Source organism: Carlito syrichta, unplaced genomic scaffold, assembly GCF_000164805.1.
Source record: "Carlito syrichta isolate Samal-C Ts95f unplaced genomic scaffold, Tarsius_syrichta-2.0.1 Scaffold305571, whole genome shotgun sequence".
NCBI lineage: Eukaryota > Metazoa > Chordata > Mammalia > Primates > Tarsiidae > Carlito > Carlito syrichta.
In genome coordinates, this window is record NW_007249667.1 from 1,134,040 (window position 1) to 1,153,841 (window position 19,802).

Consider the following 19,802-nt stretch of genomic DNA (forward strand, 5'->3'; position numbering starts at 1 on the left):
AGTCAAAAACTAACATTAATTGAGTATTTTAGTGTGTGTTAGACACTGAAACACTATGGTAGAAAATTTTATATGTTGCATTATGCAATCATTTTCTCCATCTTTGCCATAAAGTCATGATAGACTCTATGTTAAAAGGCATTAAAAAAAAGAGGCAATCAAGAGCTACAAACTTTTTAAATATCTACCTTGCTAGAGTTTTGTTTGAAATTCTACAGACTGTTTACTTCTTTTCAACATATACAACATATTTCTGAGTTGTTTAAAGATTAAACAAGATGAATAGTTTATGCTTTCTCTCCAGAGAGTTGCCCATGATGAAACAGTGAAGTTTGAAGCCAAGTGGATAAACAGAAAAAAAAAAAAAGATGAAAGAATCCTATGCTATCACTCTAGATCTCTGATTAACATTGTCCAATAAATTATTTCCAGAATGTGGGGTTCTTTTGTAATGTAATTTAACAACGTTACAGTTATATATCAAAAAAAACAATCATTTTCCATCTGGATCAAGTTACTTTATCAAAAATATATTATCCCTACTAATTGGTGGTCATCCATATCAACGTAAAAAAAAAAAAAAAAAAAAACTTAAAAAAAAACCCAAATCGAATTTTTAATGAGATGCCATAAAATTCAGCCTTTTCGATTTAAAAAGTAGACAACAGGCAATGGCAATATCATTTTGAGAAACTCAGACCTTAGCGTTGTAAAGACTATTGAAAACAAAACAGAGATCTCTAAACAGATTCTACTCACCTTCACTATGCATGTGACATGAATCAAGTCAGCAGCAGCTACAGTCTACAACCCATTCAAAATCCCTTCCCTGGAAACTATTTTTTACAGTCCTTCGGTATACCACAGTGAAAAAAATATACACATTCTAAAAAAACTTAATTCAGGAGATGCATCTGACATTGCAAATAAACAAACAGATGTTATATTGTTATTTGGCTTGCACAATTTTTTCATTCAATGGCTCATAATGAAGAAATTCTACCTTTAACACACAGACACACACACACACACACACACACACACACACACACACACGGCTTCCACCACAATCCTTAGGACATTAGCAGAGATTGTATATACCTGATCAACTTAAGATAGTTTGCACTGAAAATATTATGCTATCAACTGCAGGTAATTAACAAAGGTTATAAACATAACCAAACACTGTATAAAGACAACAATATTGTTTGACACCCCCAAATAATAGATCTTTGTTGATCTTCAGCAAATATTACTTCGACCAACTTTAGTGCTTAAGAAAACATATTCATAAAACTGGTATGGTGGTATGTGGTGGTACAAAATATATTCCCAGTTACAGGGTTAGGGGGAGGCAGCCTGAGGCAGGAGGACTGCTTGAGCCCAGGAGTTCAAAGATCAGCCTGGACAACATAGCAAGATTAGTTCCTAAAAGTAGATAGATAGATAGATAGATAGATAGATAGATAGATAGATAGATAGATAGACAGATAGATAGACAGACAGACAGTATTTCATAAAACAATGTCTTTTCAGGTTTTTAATGTACTTTTATTATACATAAAACATATTAGGCAAACAGAGACATCATATTATATTTTGCTAGGACAATATAAGGATCCTGCCATTGCTGTGGCATTGGAGGGAAAAATAAGAAAAATTGAACACCCTTCCCTTTTTTAATATGCCCCTTGTATAGACATTAATGTAATTATCAATCTCTCACCCATGAGTACAAAAAAAAGGGAGAGTAACACTACACTATCAAAAATGATCTCTGGTGACAATGACAGTTATATAAGACATACCTTCTTCTAAGCTTGGTCCAGAAACAATCTCAAAGCTCGTACGCTCTGTTAACAGCCTACATAGATTGCTTCTGAAAGTATCATTATCTGACCCTGCAATTTTATCACCTTACTAACCACCTGTCCTTTCTGTAACTCACATAAACATAAAGCCTCTCCTTCCAGCTCACTTACCAAGTGAAAGGGTCCTTTCCAGGAAAATGGACACCTGAGCTCCAGGAACCATAACAGAAAACAGAAGGAAAACCACTCAACTACGCTTCATAGTTTTATTTTCTACTATGTTCTTTCAGGAAAAAAGTGAACTTCAAATTTGAAAATACAGTCCTCAAACACATTCTTCTACATAATACTACAGGAAGTTTGATTTGTTTTTTAAAGTAGAGACAGGTGAATAGGGCTTGAGTGAGGTTTCAGCTGATGATGATGAGACCCCTGCTTTCTTCCCTTCATTTGCAGAACAGCTTTTCAATCATCCCTGTGGATTTTTATACACTAGATAAGTTGCCAGTTCCACTACTGCTGCTCTAAACAAATGTCAACAGCTTCTTCAGTGTTTTTCACCATCAACATTAAAACATTTTACTAATTGCTTGGTTGAAAAGGAATCCGAGATTCATAACACCATAGGCTACAATACAGAAAAACATATCCAGAAGCTTTAGAGAATGTCTACCAGATGTCTGAGTTTTTCAGAGAAGAGACAATCCCTTGGATGTTAGAATTTCTAAATTTTGGTATAATTCTTTTTTTTATCAATATTTTTTATTATGGTTTTGTGGGGTACAATATAATTCTTACCATCAAAAAGAGCCAACAGTATTTCTCAGTGAGGGCACTATGGGTATTTTAAGCAGGACAACATTACAGTTAATATACCTGACCCCAGGGCATTAAAGGCCCATGGCTCTAACCAGTCACTGTAATAACACAAAGCCCACACACACATTGTCCCATGGCTCCTAGTTGGACAGTACTGTCTCCCAACCTTAAAGTGTATTTCCCTGCCATCTTAAGTCACACAAAGCTCCGAAAAAGTTTCTCTTAATAATTCAATTATTTTGATAGACTACTGAGGTTAAATGAAGATGCAAATAAAGATGATATGGAACACAGGACTAACCTCCTGAAAAAACTCTTAAACAGGATGCTTGAAAAAGTTCCAAAGATCACTTTGCTTTTTGGTTACTTGTTTCTCCCCTCTTAAAGGTACCTGGAAGCCAGTGCTGTCTAATGTAGCCAGTGGCTATATATGGCTATTAAAATTAAAGTTCAGTTCTTCAATCATACCAGCTACAGGAACTCAGTGGACATTTCAATATAGGAACATTTCCATTATTGTAGAAAGTACTATTGGACAGCACTGCTCTAAAGTTTCCTAAGCATATGACCTGCCACCTCACTGCCATTTTGAGGGTAGTTCACAGCAAAGAATCATTTAGTGGTCGTAACAGAAAGTACTTACACAGTCCACAGCTCATCTCCAAACTTCTTTAACATTTGGCTTTGAAACAAAATTCCAGGCATAAGCAAATTAAAAACAAATTTCAGTATTAGGCCAAGTTGTTTAATATCTACAAAATGAATCAGTTCTCTTACAGCATCTGCTAAACAAACTGTCCTACAAGATAATGTTGATCAGTGAAATAGTACCAGGAACATGCCTAACCTTTCTTTCTTCTCTAGATATCATCTTCTAAGGATCAAACTTTGCTTGATTAACAAAAGAAAAATGTCCAGCAGCTGGTATGCTTTCACAATGGTCTGTGTGAACTTTGGAGACCACAGAGGTACAGATGTCTATTTGTTCCTCCCAAATTCAGAGCTATTCCATCTTCTCTTTTACCTGTTACTGGATACTCTTCCTCACAGGGTTTGTTGTTGTTCACACACTTACCATACCTTGGAATGTGCCCAAGAAGGGGCCAAGAAGGTTGGACTACAAGTATCTAAGATGTTCAGCATATACATTCTTATAAAAGCACTTGATAAAGCAGTAAAAGTTATTTTTCTACCTCTCTACTATTTGAAGTTGTAAGATGAGGTCAGTAATTCTGTTGTAATTCTCTGTAAATCAGAGTTCTCCAGTTTGGTGTACCTAAATTCATGAATAGGTCTACTATTTTTAAAAGGGAAGAGCGAATATTCCAATCTCAAGTAATTTAGAAAGCAGTACAGCACAAGCATGCCTGAGTTCCATCCATATTCCACCACAAACTGACATATCCCAAGACCTCAGGCAGGTTGCATGGTAAACCAAGGTTCTCATTTTAAAAATGGAAGATAAAAGACTATCATGCAAAATGCTTAGCACATAGTAGGGGCACAGGTATTTTGCCCTACTTTCGCCTTGGTATTCCTTCTGCCTGGAACATTTTTTCCCGGATAGTGCAGAAAGCTAGCTCCTTCTCATTCTTTAGGTTCAGTTTAAATGTCATCTTCTTAGAGAGGACTTCCCTGACCATTTAAGTTCAGTATATGGCACTGTTATTCTCCATCACAGCTGTCTGTTTAGTTCCTTCCCGTCACTTCTCACAATGTATAAGGAATTTATATATTAGTTTAGTTATTCATTATCAGTTTTTCTTACCAGAATATAATTTCCATGAGGATATTATATCCTCAGAGAATAGCAAAGTACCTGGCACACAGTAGATGCTCAATAAATAGTTGATCTAAGTGAGTAAATGAATTACTAGATTAAACACAGTTAAGTGTTTTCTTTCTACAGGACTTCTCATACTTTTCCAAGAAAATCTGCCTTGTGACTCTTCTAGAGAGTCATAGAGTATGGAGTTTTTTTCCAGCTTACTGGCCTTCTATGTTCTTTTAGGACATCTTCATGTTCTTTTAGAACATCTTCATATCTCCAGAACTAATGTTTTATGGACACAAATTGGGGGAAAAAAGTTAGATACAGATGTCCATTCAGTTGTGTCCTAGAAAGTATAAGAAATATCTAAATGTCACACATACATTTTTATCACCTTCCTTGGCAAAAGGAGGCACCATGAGAAAACACTGAAATAACAAAATCATACCAGGTGACATTCTAATTTCTGCAGATTAATAAGGACTAATGAATATGATAGCTTACAAACTATAAGATTTTATGTCCTGCTGGTTAAAAATAGACTGTATCTACACAAACAAGCCTGATATGATGAAGTAGCACTAACAAGCACATATCATCTATCACCAGATCAACTTCTACAACAACTGGCAGAGGTATTAGCTCAATTTCCTAGACAGTATATCCCAAAATACATTACCACATATTTGAACACGATAAGTATCAAACAAAAAGAACTGTGAGTGTGCAGTTAATACTAAAAAGCAAAAAGTAGAAGAAACATCAGTCTAAAATGGAGGTAAGAAGGGGTAGGAACCCCAGTCTAATCCTATAAACTCACTAGGAAATCCAAGAAAGCCAAATATCAGAGATCAGAAAATGGTAGCACACAGGTCATACCTAGCTCACACATGTGTCTTACTGAACCCAAACAACATTTAAAATTTTTTAAATTGCCGGGCTCAGTGGCTCAGTCTATAATCCCAGCACTTTGGGAGGCTGAGGTGAGTGGATTGCCTAAACCCGCGGGTTCGAGACCCGCCTGGGCAACTTGTCGAGACCTCATCTCTACAATAAATCAAAAATTAGCTGGGCATGGTAGCTCACGCCTGTAGTTCCAGCTACTCGGAAGGCTGAGGCGGAAGGATCGCCGGAGCCCGGCAGGTCAAGGTTGCGGTGGCCGGGAGCGGCCACTGCACTCCAGTCTGGGCGGCGGAGTGAGACTCCAACTCAAAAAAAAAATTTTTTTTTAATTAGTTGCTGGCAACTACAAACTGGGAAACATTACATAAAAATGGACATTTCCTTAGCTGGGCATGGTGGCGTGCATCTGTAGTTCCGGCTACTTGGAAGGCTGAGGCGGAAGGATCACCTAAGCCCCGCAGGTCAAGGCTGCGGTGGCTGTTAGCATGCCAGTGCACTCTAGCCTGGGTGACAAGAGTGAGACTCCAACTCAAGAAAAAAAAAAGGATGTTTCCAACTTTCCTTGAAAAGTTAGATAATAACTGACACTCCCCCTTAGCAACAACTGACTAAAACAATAAGTCACTGCCTCATCTAATTTACCTTCCTGACACCTATTATAAGCTTTTGAACTTGCAACTCCTAAATATACTCAAAGTTGGAATCCACATCATGGGTCAAATACCAGGAACGAGGAAGAAGCAAGCACAGTGAAACTAAGGAAAACTTGACATTACAATCTGCAGCATCATCCACTCCATTTTGTAGACAGTTTCCTTCTTACCCAGGGCTGCTTTCCATGAGCTCCCAATAAGTGACAGCCCTCGCCATTTAAGGCTGGCATGCCACTTTCCTGCTCATCATATCACCTCACCAAGAAAGGATTATTCCCCTCACTTGGCATTTCACACAGGTGATGAGGGTAATAACAATAATGCCTTTCATTTGTGGTAGCCTGCTTTTAAAAAGTTTTCAGGTGAACTTAGATATGTATTTAAGTATATTGGCAAAAAATCACCTCAGGATAGGGAGGATTGATATCACTATTCTTAACTTACCAAATGGTAAGACACAAAGAGACTATATTGCCTCTCACAAGGGCAGAGCCAATATCCAGATCTCCAGAATTGGTGGTTTTTTCCTCTAACTATCCACTAAATTTTGTTATGTGTATTAGGGCTAGCAGAAACCTGATACATTCAAATTAGAAGATTTTGAGGAAAACTTAATAAAGATGGAGAAAGGACACAGGCTATGATGGAGGGGACAGTCTGATAACTCCCTCTCTTCAAGTCTGCCAATCTCCTACCAGGTTCCCACCACTGACTAAACCCAACGAGAATGCAGAGGCAAGACATCTGCCCAAAGAAGTCCTTATTAGTTGCCTCCCAGGGCAGAATGGAAGAGAAGAAAAAAAATAAACAGATGAAAAGTGAATATGAAAGAGTGAACAGAAAGTGACTGGTACATCATGCAATTTCTAGTCATTTATTTTAAATTATACATATTCTCAGGATCAATTTCCCAACAAAAAAACTTCTGTTAGCACTTTGTGTTCTAGAACTATATACTTACTTCTCCTTTTTATTATAGTCTCTAAGACAGATCTCTTCCAATATTAAAGTATTCTCTCTTAAGCTCTATTATAATTGAAGATTGTTTACTTTTAAGATTTCAATGATCAGAAAGCAATAAATACAAGATTTCTTAACTCAGATTTAAATAAAAATAGCAATCATATCCTGCAAATTTATCTTAAATTATAATGTTAGACTTACTGATTGGCATATTCTAAAATCTCTCAATTTGCAGGTATCAAACTCAGTTATGCGGCAGCTTTGTAATATGCCTATAATGTCATATTTGTTTAATTGCATTTTGGATAAACACTTTACAATGGGTTTAATATGCAAAAATAAATAAAGTATTCTTTCTAATGCCTTCATGAATTCATTTTTAATAGTTTTAAATATAAAAATATCACCAAAGGTTTTATCTAAAAACATTGTATCCATTGGTTTCTCTTTGGAAGTAAACATATGCTTTCAAATACATCTAACAGATTATACCATAAAATCAGGCTTTCTTTCCCCAATGAGCTACAATTGCTTTCTTAGTCAATGATTCCATTATTTATTATGCATAAAAATCACTGGTCAATTAGACATCATATATTTTAGAAAATAATTAAGTATGCCCTTAAGTTTCCTTGATACTTTTGGAAAGCTGTCTTTGAATCTCAGAAAGTTAAGTATTTTTATTTATTAACCAATCCCAAACATCTTCCGGTCTATTTGCTTCAAAAGTAAATTTAGCATCTTGAAGACACTATGCTAAATGAAATATGCCAGGCACAAAAGAATAAAATATTGTATAATTCTTCCTATATTAGACTCGTAGTACAGTCATATTCACAGAGACAGAAAGTAGAATGGTTGCTGTCAAGGGCTAGAAGGAAGTGTGGGAATGAGGAGTTAGTTTAATGGGTACAGAGTTTCAGTTGGTGAAGATGAAAAAGTTCTAGAGATGGATGGTAGTGGAGTTTGCACACAACAATGTGAATGCACTTAATGCCACAGAACTGTATACTTTAGAAAAGGTCAGAAGGGTAAATTTTGGTATATATATTTTACCGCTATAAAAATAAGAAATTTTAAAAATTAAGCATCTACCTCCCAACATCTACTTTATGCTAAAGTAAAAAATTAATCTAGTATTTCTGCTACCTGCTTTTCTATGAAAATACCTTTTACTGCTGATTCCTTAGCCAAATATCTATCTTCAATGTGTTCAGAACCCTTCTTGTCACTGGTTTTGAAGTTTTTACATCATAAGCCTCATTCCTAAACCTTCTAAATAAACTCATCTCCCCTAGTGCTAGTATCCTTTCTGAGAATAAAGGCATATGTGATCTCTCAGAGACACTCTTTAAATTATTTATGTGCCTAGTCCATGTCAAACACTGAAGTTTCAAAGATGATTGCGTCAAGATTTCCGTGATCAAGGAGCTCCGTTAATGGAAGATGCAAATATGGCTGGATAACATTTCTGCTTCCCCAAATTTAGATAGACAGTCAGCCCTGCTTATTTCCTCAAAAGAGGCCTGTATCAAGTTGGAAAAAGTAGTAGCCTAGGAACCTTTCAGGTTTTCTCAAAACAAAAGAGTAACTATTCATAATCGCTCCAACTGGAAACCACCCAAACATACATCCACAGTAGAATAAATAAAATGTGATCAGACATTGGAGCACTACACAGCATTGAGAATGAACAAACTGTTGATACATCACAGTTGAAACTTACAAATATAACGTTGAGGAAGAAAGAGTCAGATAAAAAGAATATAGTACATACAAGATTCATTCTATTTCCATAAAATTCAAAACAGGTAAAACTAGTACATGATGATAGAAGGTCAGGGAGGAGTAACCTTTGAGAAGGGGTTCAAATCAGGGTTAGTGACAGGAAGGGGCCCATGGAAGGTCTCTGGAGTGCCAGCAACATTCTGTTCCTTGATCTGAGACAAAGTGAAATGGGTGTGTCATTTTAAGAAAATTCACTAAGCTGTAAACATATTGTTTTTTCTCTTTTCTGTATAAATGTTATATTCAATTTCAAAATCTAATTTTAAAAATTTGTTTTCATGGGGTACAGGAGTAAAGTATAGAATGTGTCAGATGGTAGTAAGTACAATTAAACAAAACAAAGCAAGGAAAGGGAGTAGTGGGTGCCAGGGTATATAGATGGCTACTGGAAGGGATTTACAATTTAAAGGGTCTTGAAAGGCTGAACTGAGCTGGTGGCATTTAATCAGAAACCTGAAAAAGGTATGGGTGTGTACCAGGCAGCTTTCTAGAGAATAGTGCAAAGAATAGTTCAACCTATATGTACATGCTATAATTTATATAACACAGAGAAAACTGTTCACCTATTTCCTACCTTCCTTTCTTAGTGAAATTATAATAACCTAGATCATTATAGCATGTTTAAAAGGTATTTTCCCCTATGTGTACACACAACAGAACAAAACAAAACAAGACTAAGCCTTTAGATGAAGGAGATTTGGCACAGGCAGGGCTAGCCTGCTGAACAAAAGCTAAAGGGATGAGTTTACCCAGACTAAGAAGAAACTGGTCTAAGCAGGATAAAGGAGAAAGTTGAAAAATAAATTACTCATTTTTATTCATTTACTCACTCACTCTACAGAGAAATCAAAGATGAAGCAATCACCAATCTGGCTATCCCACATCCCACACACAAACATGCATACATACAGTTGATGTATTCTATCAAAGATCACCAAACTATGAGGAAAATTCCTAACAAAACATTGACAAAATAACAAACAAAACACTTTAAAAGGCTGGGCTTGGTGGCTCAGCCTGTAATCCCAGCACGTTGGGAGGCTGAGGCGAGTGGATTACCTGAGCCCGCAGGTTCAAGACCCATCCAGGCAACCTGGCAAGACCCCGTCTCTACAGTAAATCAAAGATTAGCCAGGTGTGGTAGCACATGTCCATAGTTCCACCTACTTGAAAGGCTGGGGCGATCGCCGGAGCCTAGCTGGTCAAGGCTGCGGTGGCCGGGTGGTGTCACTGCACTCCAGCCTGGGCGACAGAGTGAGCCTTCAACTCAAAAAGAAAAAAAAAAAAAACACTTTAAAAAAGGGAAATATGAAAGACACAGAGACGGGTGGACACAGTGGCTCAAGTCTGTAATCCCAGCACTTTGGAAGGCCGAGGTGAGAGGATTGCCTGAGCCCAGGGGCTCGAGACCAGCCTGGGCAACTTGGTGAGATCTCGTCTCTACAATATACCAAAAATTAGCCAGGCATGGTAGTGTGCACCTGTAGTTCCCGCTACTTGGAAGGCTGAGGCAGAAGAATCAACTGAGCCTAGAGGGTCAATGCTGGGGTGGCTATGAGTGTGCCACTGTACTCCAGCCTGGGTGACAGAGTGAGAATCTGACTCAAAAAAAAAAAAAAAGAAAAAAGAAAGAAAGAAAGACACGGAGACAATAACAATAGAAAAAGAAATAAAAAAAAAAAACAAAACCCTGAGACATAAAAGATATTCCATCCTTGGAACAAGAACAGATGCTATTGAAAAGAGAGGGGGTGGCAGAATGGGTGAATTGCTTGACATATAAATGATACCTCAAAAAATATAGAGAGGATATAGAGAGGATATTGCCTAAACGTCCACGATGTAGCCTAGTGAGAGTGCTAAGTCCCAGAGCTGTGCCGTCCAAATACATCCCTACTTGAAATGTAGGGAATTTGAGTGAAGATGTGCTAAAAGTGTAAAGTACACATTGGATTTTAAAGTCTTAGCATAAAACAAACCTGTAAATATCTCACTAAGAATTTTTACATTTAATACATTTGAAATGATAATGTTTTAGATATACTGGATGATGTAAAATATATTATCAAAATTAATTTCATCTGTTTCTTTTTACTTTGTTAATATGGTTTCTAGAAGATTTAAGACTTGGAACACGTGGCTCACGTGTGACTTGTATATCACATTTCTCTTGGATCCCACTATACTAGATCATACATTCATTGAAGACAAGGGTTGTATCTAAATAATTTTTGTGTCCTCTAGGGAACCTACAGCAAGCCTCAGTAAGTATCTGCTGAATAAATAATGTATGTTTCACAGCATTAGTCTTCAGTGTCATTTTGAAAATGAACATTTTGGAAGTACACCCTGAGGCAAGGTGGATAGTCAATTCAAGTAACACTGTTCCATTCTCCTTGTCTGTTGTTGATTATTTTGGGTATCCTTTATAGATCATAACTTACTCATACCATACTTGATAAGAATACAATGATCACTATAATCACTAGCCTCAATTAAGTCAATAGCTATCATCACAGAGATTTCAAAACTCAAGAAATGATAAAACCTACTGCTCTATCTTTTAACGCGGCGCCCCCTAGTGCTCATAATTTTACTACAATGTAACACTTTGTCCACAAAGATCAATTCGCTTTTCAATAAAGTTTTAAAATAAATTTAACTATGAAACTTGCATATAACAGTATGTTAAAGAACTCTCTGAAAAATATAGTAAAAACTAAATGCTGCAGTTATCTAAAACATTGGCCTCAAGTAAAACAGAGGAAGTAATGAAACCTCCTAATGAAAGGAAGTTGAAGAGAAAATATCCCTCAGCGTCATCTAAAAAATATTAATAGACATTCTATTTATAAAAGTGGGTAAACTTGCAACCTGATTTGTTACCAATTATTGCTCCATAGAGACCCAAATAAACACTCTGACCACCAGATTCATCAAAGCAACAGATGTAGCTGAGATATGGACTGATTCAGAAAAATATTTATGAGGCCTCTACAGATTTATATAAATATTTCAAGCACTATGGATTTTTCCAGGTCAGAACAGAGGTTAAATATCCAGTACCCCTAAAATAGCAAAAGAGACAAATAATTCATAATATTAGAACTGGCTAGGGAATTTTTGGAAAATAAGAAAAGGTATAGTCATGGTGGGTGACTCCTGGTCCCAGAGAGAGAGTGACTCCAGAAGTGAATACGAGAAGCCCTTGGTGACAGGATTCCTGCAAAGTATACATGTAAGCAAGTAGCAAGGTCAGAGATGACTCTACAGAACTAGGGTAGAGAGCAATCTTATGAGAAATCAATCTGTATGAAGCTCAGGGGGCGGTGTACAGTCAGGAACCAACCCAGAGGCCAGTTTTCAGTGACAAGAATATGGGATTAAGCATAAAACATGAAAGGAGAAGCAGTTTTCTGGCCACAGCCTTAAATAGTCAGGCCAGTGACGTCACACAGGCCTGAAGACCCAGGAGGCTACAGGATAGGATGAATACTCCCAGTAAGTCTACTCCTGTTCCTCAAATATACATCCCAGCTTCCTGGGGACTTCCCCAGAATCCATTTAGATGAAAAATAGCCCATTTAGATTATTCTACATAACATGTGAGCACTTATTTACAGCCCTTCTTTGGGATAAGAATAGTGAATAGTGAAGAACAGAGATGCTTCACTATTTGAGAATAGTGAAGAACAGAGATGCTTCAAATGACACATCTTCTCACTCTGTCAGAAGAAAAGGCATACGGTCAAAATCCATATAAATTCCTGGGCGGTAGCTAACGTCCTGCTGAAAAGAAAACTGACAGGCTGGTGGCCAGGAGGTTGGAGATTGGGAATGTAGATAGGCTGACTATTTGAAAGGAATCAGAAAATGAGAATACACACATGAATTCTCATACACAGGTCTGGCAGCAGAAGTTCTTTTTTTTTTTTTTTGAGTTGAAGTCTCACTCTGTCGCCCAGACTGGAGTGCAGTGGCTGCTCCCGGCCACCGCAGCCTCGACCTGCCGGGCTCCCGCGATCCTTCCGCCTCAGAGCAGAAGTTCTTAATCATCCATCTCCATCTTGTTTGCTGGTTCCTCCTCTTCCTTCCAACTTCTTTGGGTTGGAAAGCCCCACAATGCAATTTAACGCCTCTTATATATACCCACTCCTTCAGTTACCACATGTAATCCCACCTAATCAAATCTATCTCTCTACCTCCAGACACATACATCCAACTATCTACCTGATGTCTCAATTTGAATACCGGAATATCTCCAACTTAACATATCTAAAACTAGTCTTTCTCCTAAAACCTACTCCTCCTTTCCCTCACATCAGCCTTCCCCATCTCACCTGATGCCAACTGGGATTGGTACATGGATGGTCTCTTCAAAGAATCTTATATTAAGCTGTGAGTCTCAATAAAATAAAATTTAAAACTGGAAGTACCTGGAATTCCTTTATCCTGACAGTGGCATCCAGAGAAAACTATGCCTTAGTTTCTTCTACCTAGAACTCTGAAGATTCTCTAGATTGTCCATTCTAAAATCTAATTATTCAACCTTTCATTAGATTCTAAAATTGTTCACTTTTCTTAAGATAGTCAAAGTCAGTTTGTCACTTAAAAATAAACCTCTTCCCCTATACAACCACCTCTCAACTCACTGTTTCTGCTTTATTACCCCCAACTCTCAAACTATCACCAGCCCCTGTTCCCAGTCCTCCTTCCCACTTAAGTTAGGATGAAAAACAGAATCATCTGACTTTCAACCATAACAGATTCTAATCACACAATCCCAGAACCACTCTGAGTGTTACTTCAGAAATCTAAACATTATCACCAAGGTATTTATTTCCAAATTGGGTATACCAGCTATTCATAGAAAATGCAAAAAGTAGGAAATCTGCAGCAGAAATTCTCCTACAGCTCATCTAAAATAGTTCTGTACCACAAACTTTGATAACCCATTCCTCTGATTCCACACACACACTATTATCACAGCCAACCTCAATCAAACACAATTAATTATTCCTAACTGCATGAAACGAAGCGCCCATGTCTCTTCTCTGGATCCCCATGTGAGGCAGGCTTGAAAAACGTTTGTTGAATTTTATCAGAAAGTAAAACAGGAAGTGCTTCGCATTTTTTAAGTCATCATACTCCAAATGATGCACACTCTGAGTTGTATATGATGTGGATTATCCACTACCATATGTCTGAGTGTGAACTCTGCTAAGCTTTTCTGGTCACATTGAAAAATCAAGAGAAAATTATATGGGCCTACAAAATGCTTAATTATCTTGATAGCTCTAACTAATTCATGTGTTAGCCTAGGTCCAATTTCGTGCACATCTTTAAAACCATGAACACTATCTCTTTTTTTAAAAGTAAATATCATACATTTAAACTTAGAGGGTTGGGAATTACATGGGTAAACAGAATGATCTAAAAGAACTTTAACATTCTCATCTAATTTCTGCCCCTACTTAGCCTTAAAATACCTCATCAACAGGGTAAACATGATTATCAATACCAGTATACAATTCTCAAAGGTCAATAAGATGTATTTGCACCATCTAGTGGCAAAAAGAATTACTCTAGATACAGTTTCCATTGATAGTAGAGTTCAATTACCCACCAAAACAGTTCTTGTTCAGGACCCAATTTTGTTAATGAATTTAATAATCACGTAGCTACTAAATCAAGGGTAATGCCAGTTTTAAGGTAAAGACTAGGACTGAATGGTCATTAGGAAAGTTCAAGTTCAGTTGTTTTAACATCCTTGCACGAACCTCCTAAACTTGTAGTGGAGGGAAGTGAATGCACCTATGCTGGGCACCTACTCTGCCATGTGTGCTGGGCACATTTACACATGCGGCACCTCATTTAATACTCATAGCAACCCAGTAAGAAAGTTATTCAAATCCCCACTGTACAAATGAGAAAACTGACCCTCAGATATTAGACAAATTATCTTAAGTCATACAGACATTAAGTGACGGAGTCACTTCCCCATTTGCCTCTCATCTACATACTCCTAGGTCCCTGGGAAAAAATTAAGTAATACAATAGGTGAAATGTATAAAAATTCTCTGAGCACTTAGTTTCAGTCACATATAATTGACTGCAGCACAGAAAAGAGATATGTGCTGTTGTGGAACAGGTAATTCTTCAGACTTTGGGATTAACCAGACTACTATCTAAAAGAAAATAGAACCTGTATTTCTGTATTTTCTGTTACTCAGCCCAGCCAAAGCTGGGTACTTTTAAAGAAAAGGAATTGGCCGGGTTCAGTGGCTCAGCCTGTAATCCCAGCGCTTTGGGAGGCCGAGGTGAGTGGATTGCCTGAGCCCGCGGGTTCGAGACTCGCCCGGGCAACTTGGCGAGACCTCATCTCTACGATAAATCAAAAATTAGCCGAGCGTGGCAGCATGCGTCTGTAGTTCCGGCTACTTGGAAGGCTGAGGCGGAAGGATCGCCGGATCCCAGAAGGTCGAGGCTGCCGTGGCTGGGAGCGGCCACTGCACTCCAGTCTGTCTGGGTGACAGAGTGAGACTCCAACTCAAAAAAAGAAAAGGAATTTATTTCTAACAGTCAAGTTAGGGTTAGGGTTAGGGTTAGGGTTAGAGTTAGGGTTAGTCCCAGGTTGAGGGGCCGCATCTGGTAAGAGCCCAAGGCAGCACAGAACACCACTTGGCAAAAGGGTTGAACGTCCTAACATGCTAGCTCAGGTCTGTCGTCCTTCTATTTTTTCAATACTGCCACACTAAGGATTAAGTTCCAACATAAGTTTTGGAGGGACACCACAGAAGAGCATGCCTTAGTCCTGAACACAGTGAAGTAAAAAGATCATGGACTTTGATATCAGGCCTACATAAAAACCAAGGTTAACAAATTATTATTAACTGAGTACCTACTTTGTGGCAGAGCACAGTATTGGGGCTGGGGACCAAAGGTGCCCATGGCAGACACATCCTGCTGTCATAGCACCTACAGTCCTGTCACTGAATAACTGCCAGTCCGTGAAAGAGTTGACAAATGAATATCTTTTCTGGTACACTGGCAGAAACTACTTAGTCTATAATCTGTTTCATGCAAAAAAGAAGTTTCCTAAAAAGTTTTTTTTTAAGTTGTTTAAAAATTGTCCCCTTCATAAGGAGAAGCTTTTATAAATTATTCAAAAAGTTCTCCTACTTCTCAGACACATACACAAACATACACACACACACACACACACACACACACACACACACACAATGAGACAAATATGTGCCTATTGGTGCTTATGTTAAAACTGCTGCTTTCCAGTAGACATGCTCTTTGCAACAAGGTTCAATTCTTCACAACTTCACAGAATTAGATCAATTTTAGCTTAAGAATTGGTGGGCCAGGTGTGGTGGCTCACACCTGTAATCCCAGTACTTTGGGAGGCTGAGGTGGGAGGACTGCTTGAACCAGGAGTTCAAGACCAGCCTAGGCAACATAGAAAGACCTCATCTCTACAAAAATTCAGCAGGGCATGGTGGCACATGTCTACAGTCCCAGCTACTAGGGAAGCGGAGATGAAAGGATCCCCTGAGCCCAGGAGGTGGAAGCTGCGGTGAGCAATGAACGTGCCACTGCCCTCTAGCCTGAGCAACATAGTAAGATCCTAATCAGAAAAAAAAAGAATTGATGGATGTAACAAATAGATGATAGAAAGAAGATAATACTTCGGATCGAAAAAAGGAGATCATTGTTGAAATTTCAGGTCTGCAAAAATAACTAACAGATTATTTGGATTTTTTTAAAAGGCAAGAAGAAAGATAAGGGGGTGGGAGGATCATAAAGGTGGACCCATCTCTTCTTTCTCTTCCTCTAGAAGCTTAATAATTCGGTTCTAAAGTCATAGGTGACCCCAAGTAAGGCAGACATCTATGCTGGAGTGAAGACACACAATGGTGGGGGAGGGAAGCACAGAGACTCAGAGCAGGGTGAGGAGAACATCTATGCATGGGAGCAGCCTGCTTAGGATGTCACAGCCCAAGCAGAGGACGGAGGGTATAATGACGGGGGGGTGGGCTGCACATGGTGTGAGAGCCCAGTGTGCGAGGAGGCATCCCTAGGGAAGAGAGATGGATAGATGTACGCAGAGAATATTGGGTGTTGCAGCCCAAGCAGGATGAGCAGGGCGTTCGTGGAGGGTTCTCGGCATGTGATACCAGAGACAGAGTGAGCTGGGAAGGGCTGTCAGGAGGCACCAGTTACATACAGATGCATTGTGCAAGTAAGTAAATACATTAAGGAAAGTAATTCTTTTAAGGAGAATGGGACTGAGGTTTCTCATTTTCACAGAAGAAACTAATAGGCAGAGGAAGAAAACTGGAATGAACCATGGAGAGATCAGATTGGAATTTGAGATATCAATGTAAACTCATGATTTCGAGAGAGATAAGAACCAGATAGATATAAAAGCAATATATACATGTATGGATATTTACATTTACATGTGTATATATCCATACATACACATACACATATATTCCCTCACTCTGTCCTCTGAAAGGGCCAGGAGTAGCAACACCTCAGTGGCAATAAGCACACCTTATGCCCAGATTTTGGCTTCTAAATATTTTTCTTCACTAAAGGAAAAAAGAGATCCTTAGAGAAATTGCTGATTCCAAGGCTGGAGTAAGAACAGTACAGAATGAGACTGGAACATCTTAGAAAGGAATCAAATCTTCAAAGAATAACAGGGGCATGTTAAAAGGATACAGAAGCCTGCTTGAAGGGGCTCTCACAGGCCAAGTCTGAGACAATTTGGTAATCAAAATAATGATAGTAACAAATAGGCTATAACCCACTGAATACAACACAAAAGCAGGAGTCCGTGCTGACATAAAGAAATAAATGCATACAGTCATGCACCAACATTTCAGTCAACAATGGACTGAATATACAACAGTGGTCCCATAAGATTATAATGGAAGTGAAAAATCCCTATTGCCTCATGATGTTACAGCCATCTTAACATTGTAGCACAACTAATTACTCACATGTTTGTAGCAATGCTGGTGTAAACAAACCTACTGTACTGCCAGTTGTATAACAGGATAACACATACAATTATGTGCAGTATATAATGCTAAATAATGATAACAAATGACTATATTCTTGGTTTTTGTATTTATCACACTTTTTATCATTATTTTAGAATATATTCCTTCTACTTATTTTTTTGAAAAAGGAAGTGTTCTAGAAAAAGGCATTTTTATTCTAGGAGATGACAGTTTTACGCCTGTTACCGTCCCTGAAGACCTTTTGGTGAACAAGATGTGGAGGTAATAGACGGTAATATTTATGGCTGTGATCCTGTGTAGGCCTAAGCTATTGTGTATGTTTGTGTCTCAGTTTTTAACGAAAAAGTTTTAAAAGTAAAAATTAGAATTTTAAAAATTTAAAAAGTCTTATAGAATGAGTATATAAAGAAAGAAAATGTTTTTGTACAGGCAACAATGTTTTTGTGTTTTAAGTTAAATATAACTACACAAGAGTTAATAAGTTAAAAAATTTAAAAATTTGTAAAGTAAAAAATTTACAGTAAGCTAAAGTTAATTTATTATTGAAGAGAAAATGGCATTTTCATTAATTTAGTATAGACTAAATAGGTAGTGTTTATAAAGTCTACAGTAATGTACAGTAATGTCCTAGGTCTTCACAGTCACTCATTGATCATCACTGACTCACCCAGAGCAACTTCTAGTCCTGCAAACTCCATTCATGGTAAATACCTTACACAGTGTGCCATTTTGTATCTTTTATATTGTACTTTTACTGTACCTTTTCCAAGTTTAGATACACAAATACTTACCATTGTGCTATAGTTGCCTACAGTATTCAGTACAGTGACATACTGCACAGGTTTGTAACCTAGGAGCAATAGGCCATATCACATAGTCCAGATATACAGCAGGCAAGAGCATCTAGGTATGTGTAAGTACACTCTATGTCCATACAACAACAAAATCACCTAACGATGTATTTCTCAAAACATAACCCTGTCATTCACGACTGTAAGTTAAAAGTCTGGTGCAGATTTTACATAGTTTCAAAGTGCCTATCTAAAAATATTTATTATGACAAAAGGAAATAGAATAATTTTATAGTAGAGATTCCTCACAGGCACCACCTTAAGCAGGTGATTATAGTGAAATTTATCAGTAATGTGACCAATATAAATGATTTGCCACATGATAGGATGCAATGAGAAAAACATAGCATCATTCCAGTCAAGGATACATACATAACCTAAACGTAATTATTTAAAAAACACTGGACAAACCCAAATACATACAAAATAACTGACATGTAGTCAACAAAAGTGTCAAAGTCATGAAAGTCAAGAAAAGACTAAAGAACCGTTCCAAGCCGGGCTCGGTGGCTCAGCCTGTAATTCCGCGCCTTGGGAGGTGAGTGGATTGCCTGAGCCGCGGGTTCGAGACCCGCCTGGGCAACTTGGTGAGACTTTCATCTCTACAATAAATCAAAAAATTAGCCAGGCGTGGTAGTGCATGCCTGTAATTCCAGCTACCTGGAAGACTAAGGCAGAAGAATCGCTGGAGCCCAGCAGGTCAAGGTTGCGGAGGCCGGGAGCAGCCACTGTACTCCAGTCTGGGCGACAGAGTGAGACTCCAACTCAAAAAAAAACAAAGAACCATTCCAGAATAAAGGAGTCTGGAGAGGCATGGCAACTAAATGCAAGACATGATTGTGAACCGAATTATTCTGTTGTAAAGCTCATTATTAAAACCATTGGTGAAACTTGTATAGGATCTGAGAATTACATGGTGGCACTATACTAGTTTCTGATTAACTTAATCTAATTTTTTATTTGATGGGCATATTGTGGTTATGTAGGGGAATATCCTCGTTTGTAGGAAACACACTAAGACATTTCAGAGTGCTAGGTTACTACTACATAAGCAATATGTTACCAAATGGTTCTGGAAGAAAATAAACTGTACTATACTTTCAACTTTTCTGTAAATTTGGGATTACTTTCTAAAAAAAAATTTTTTTTTTTTTGAGTTGTAGTCTCACTCTGTCACCCAAACTGGAATGCGGTGG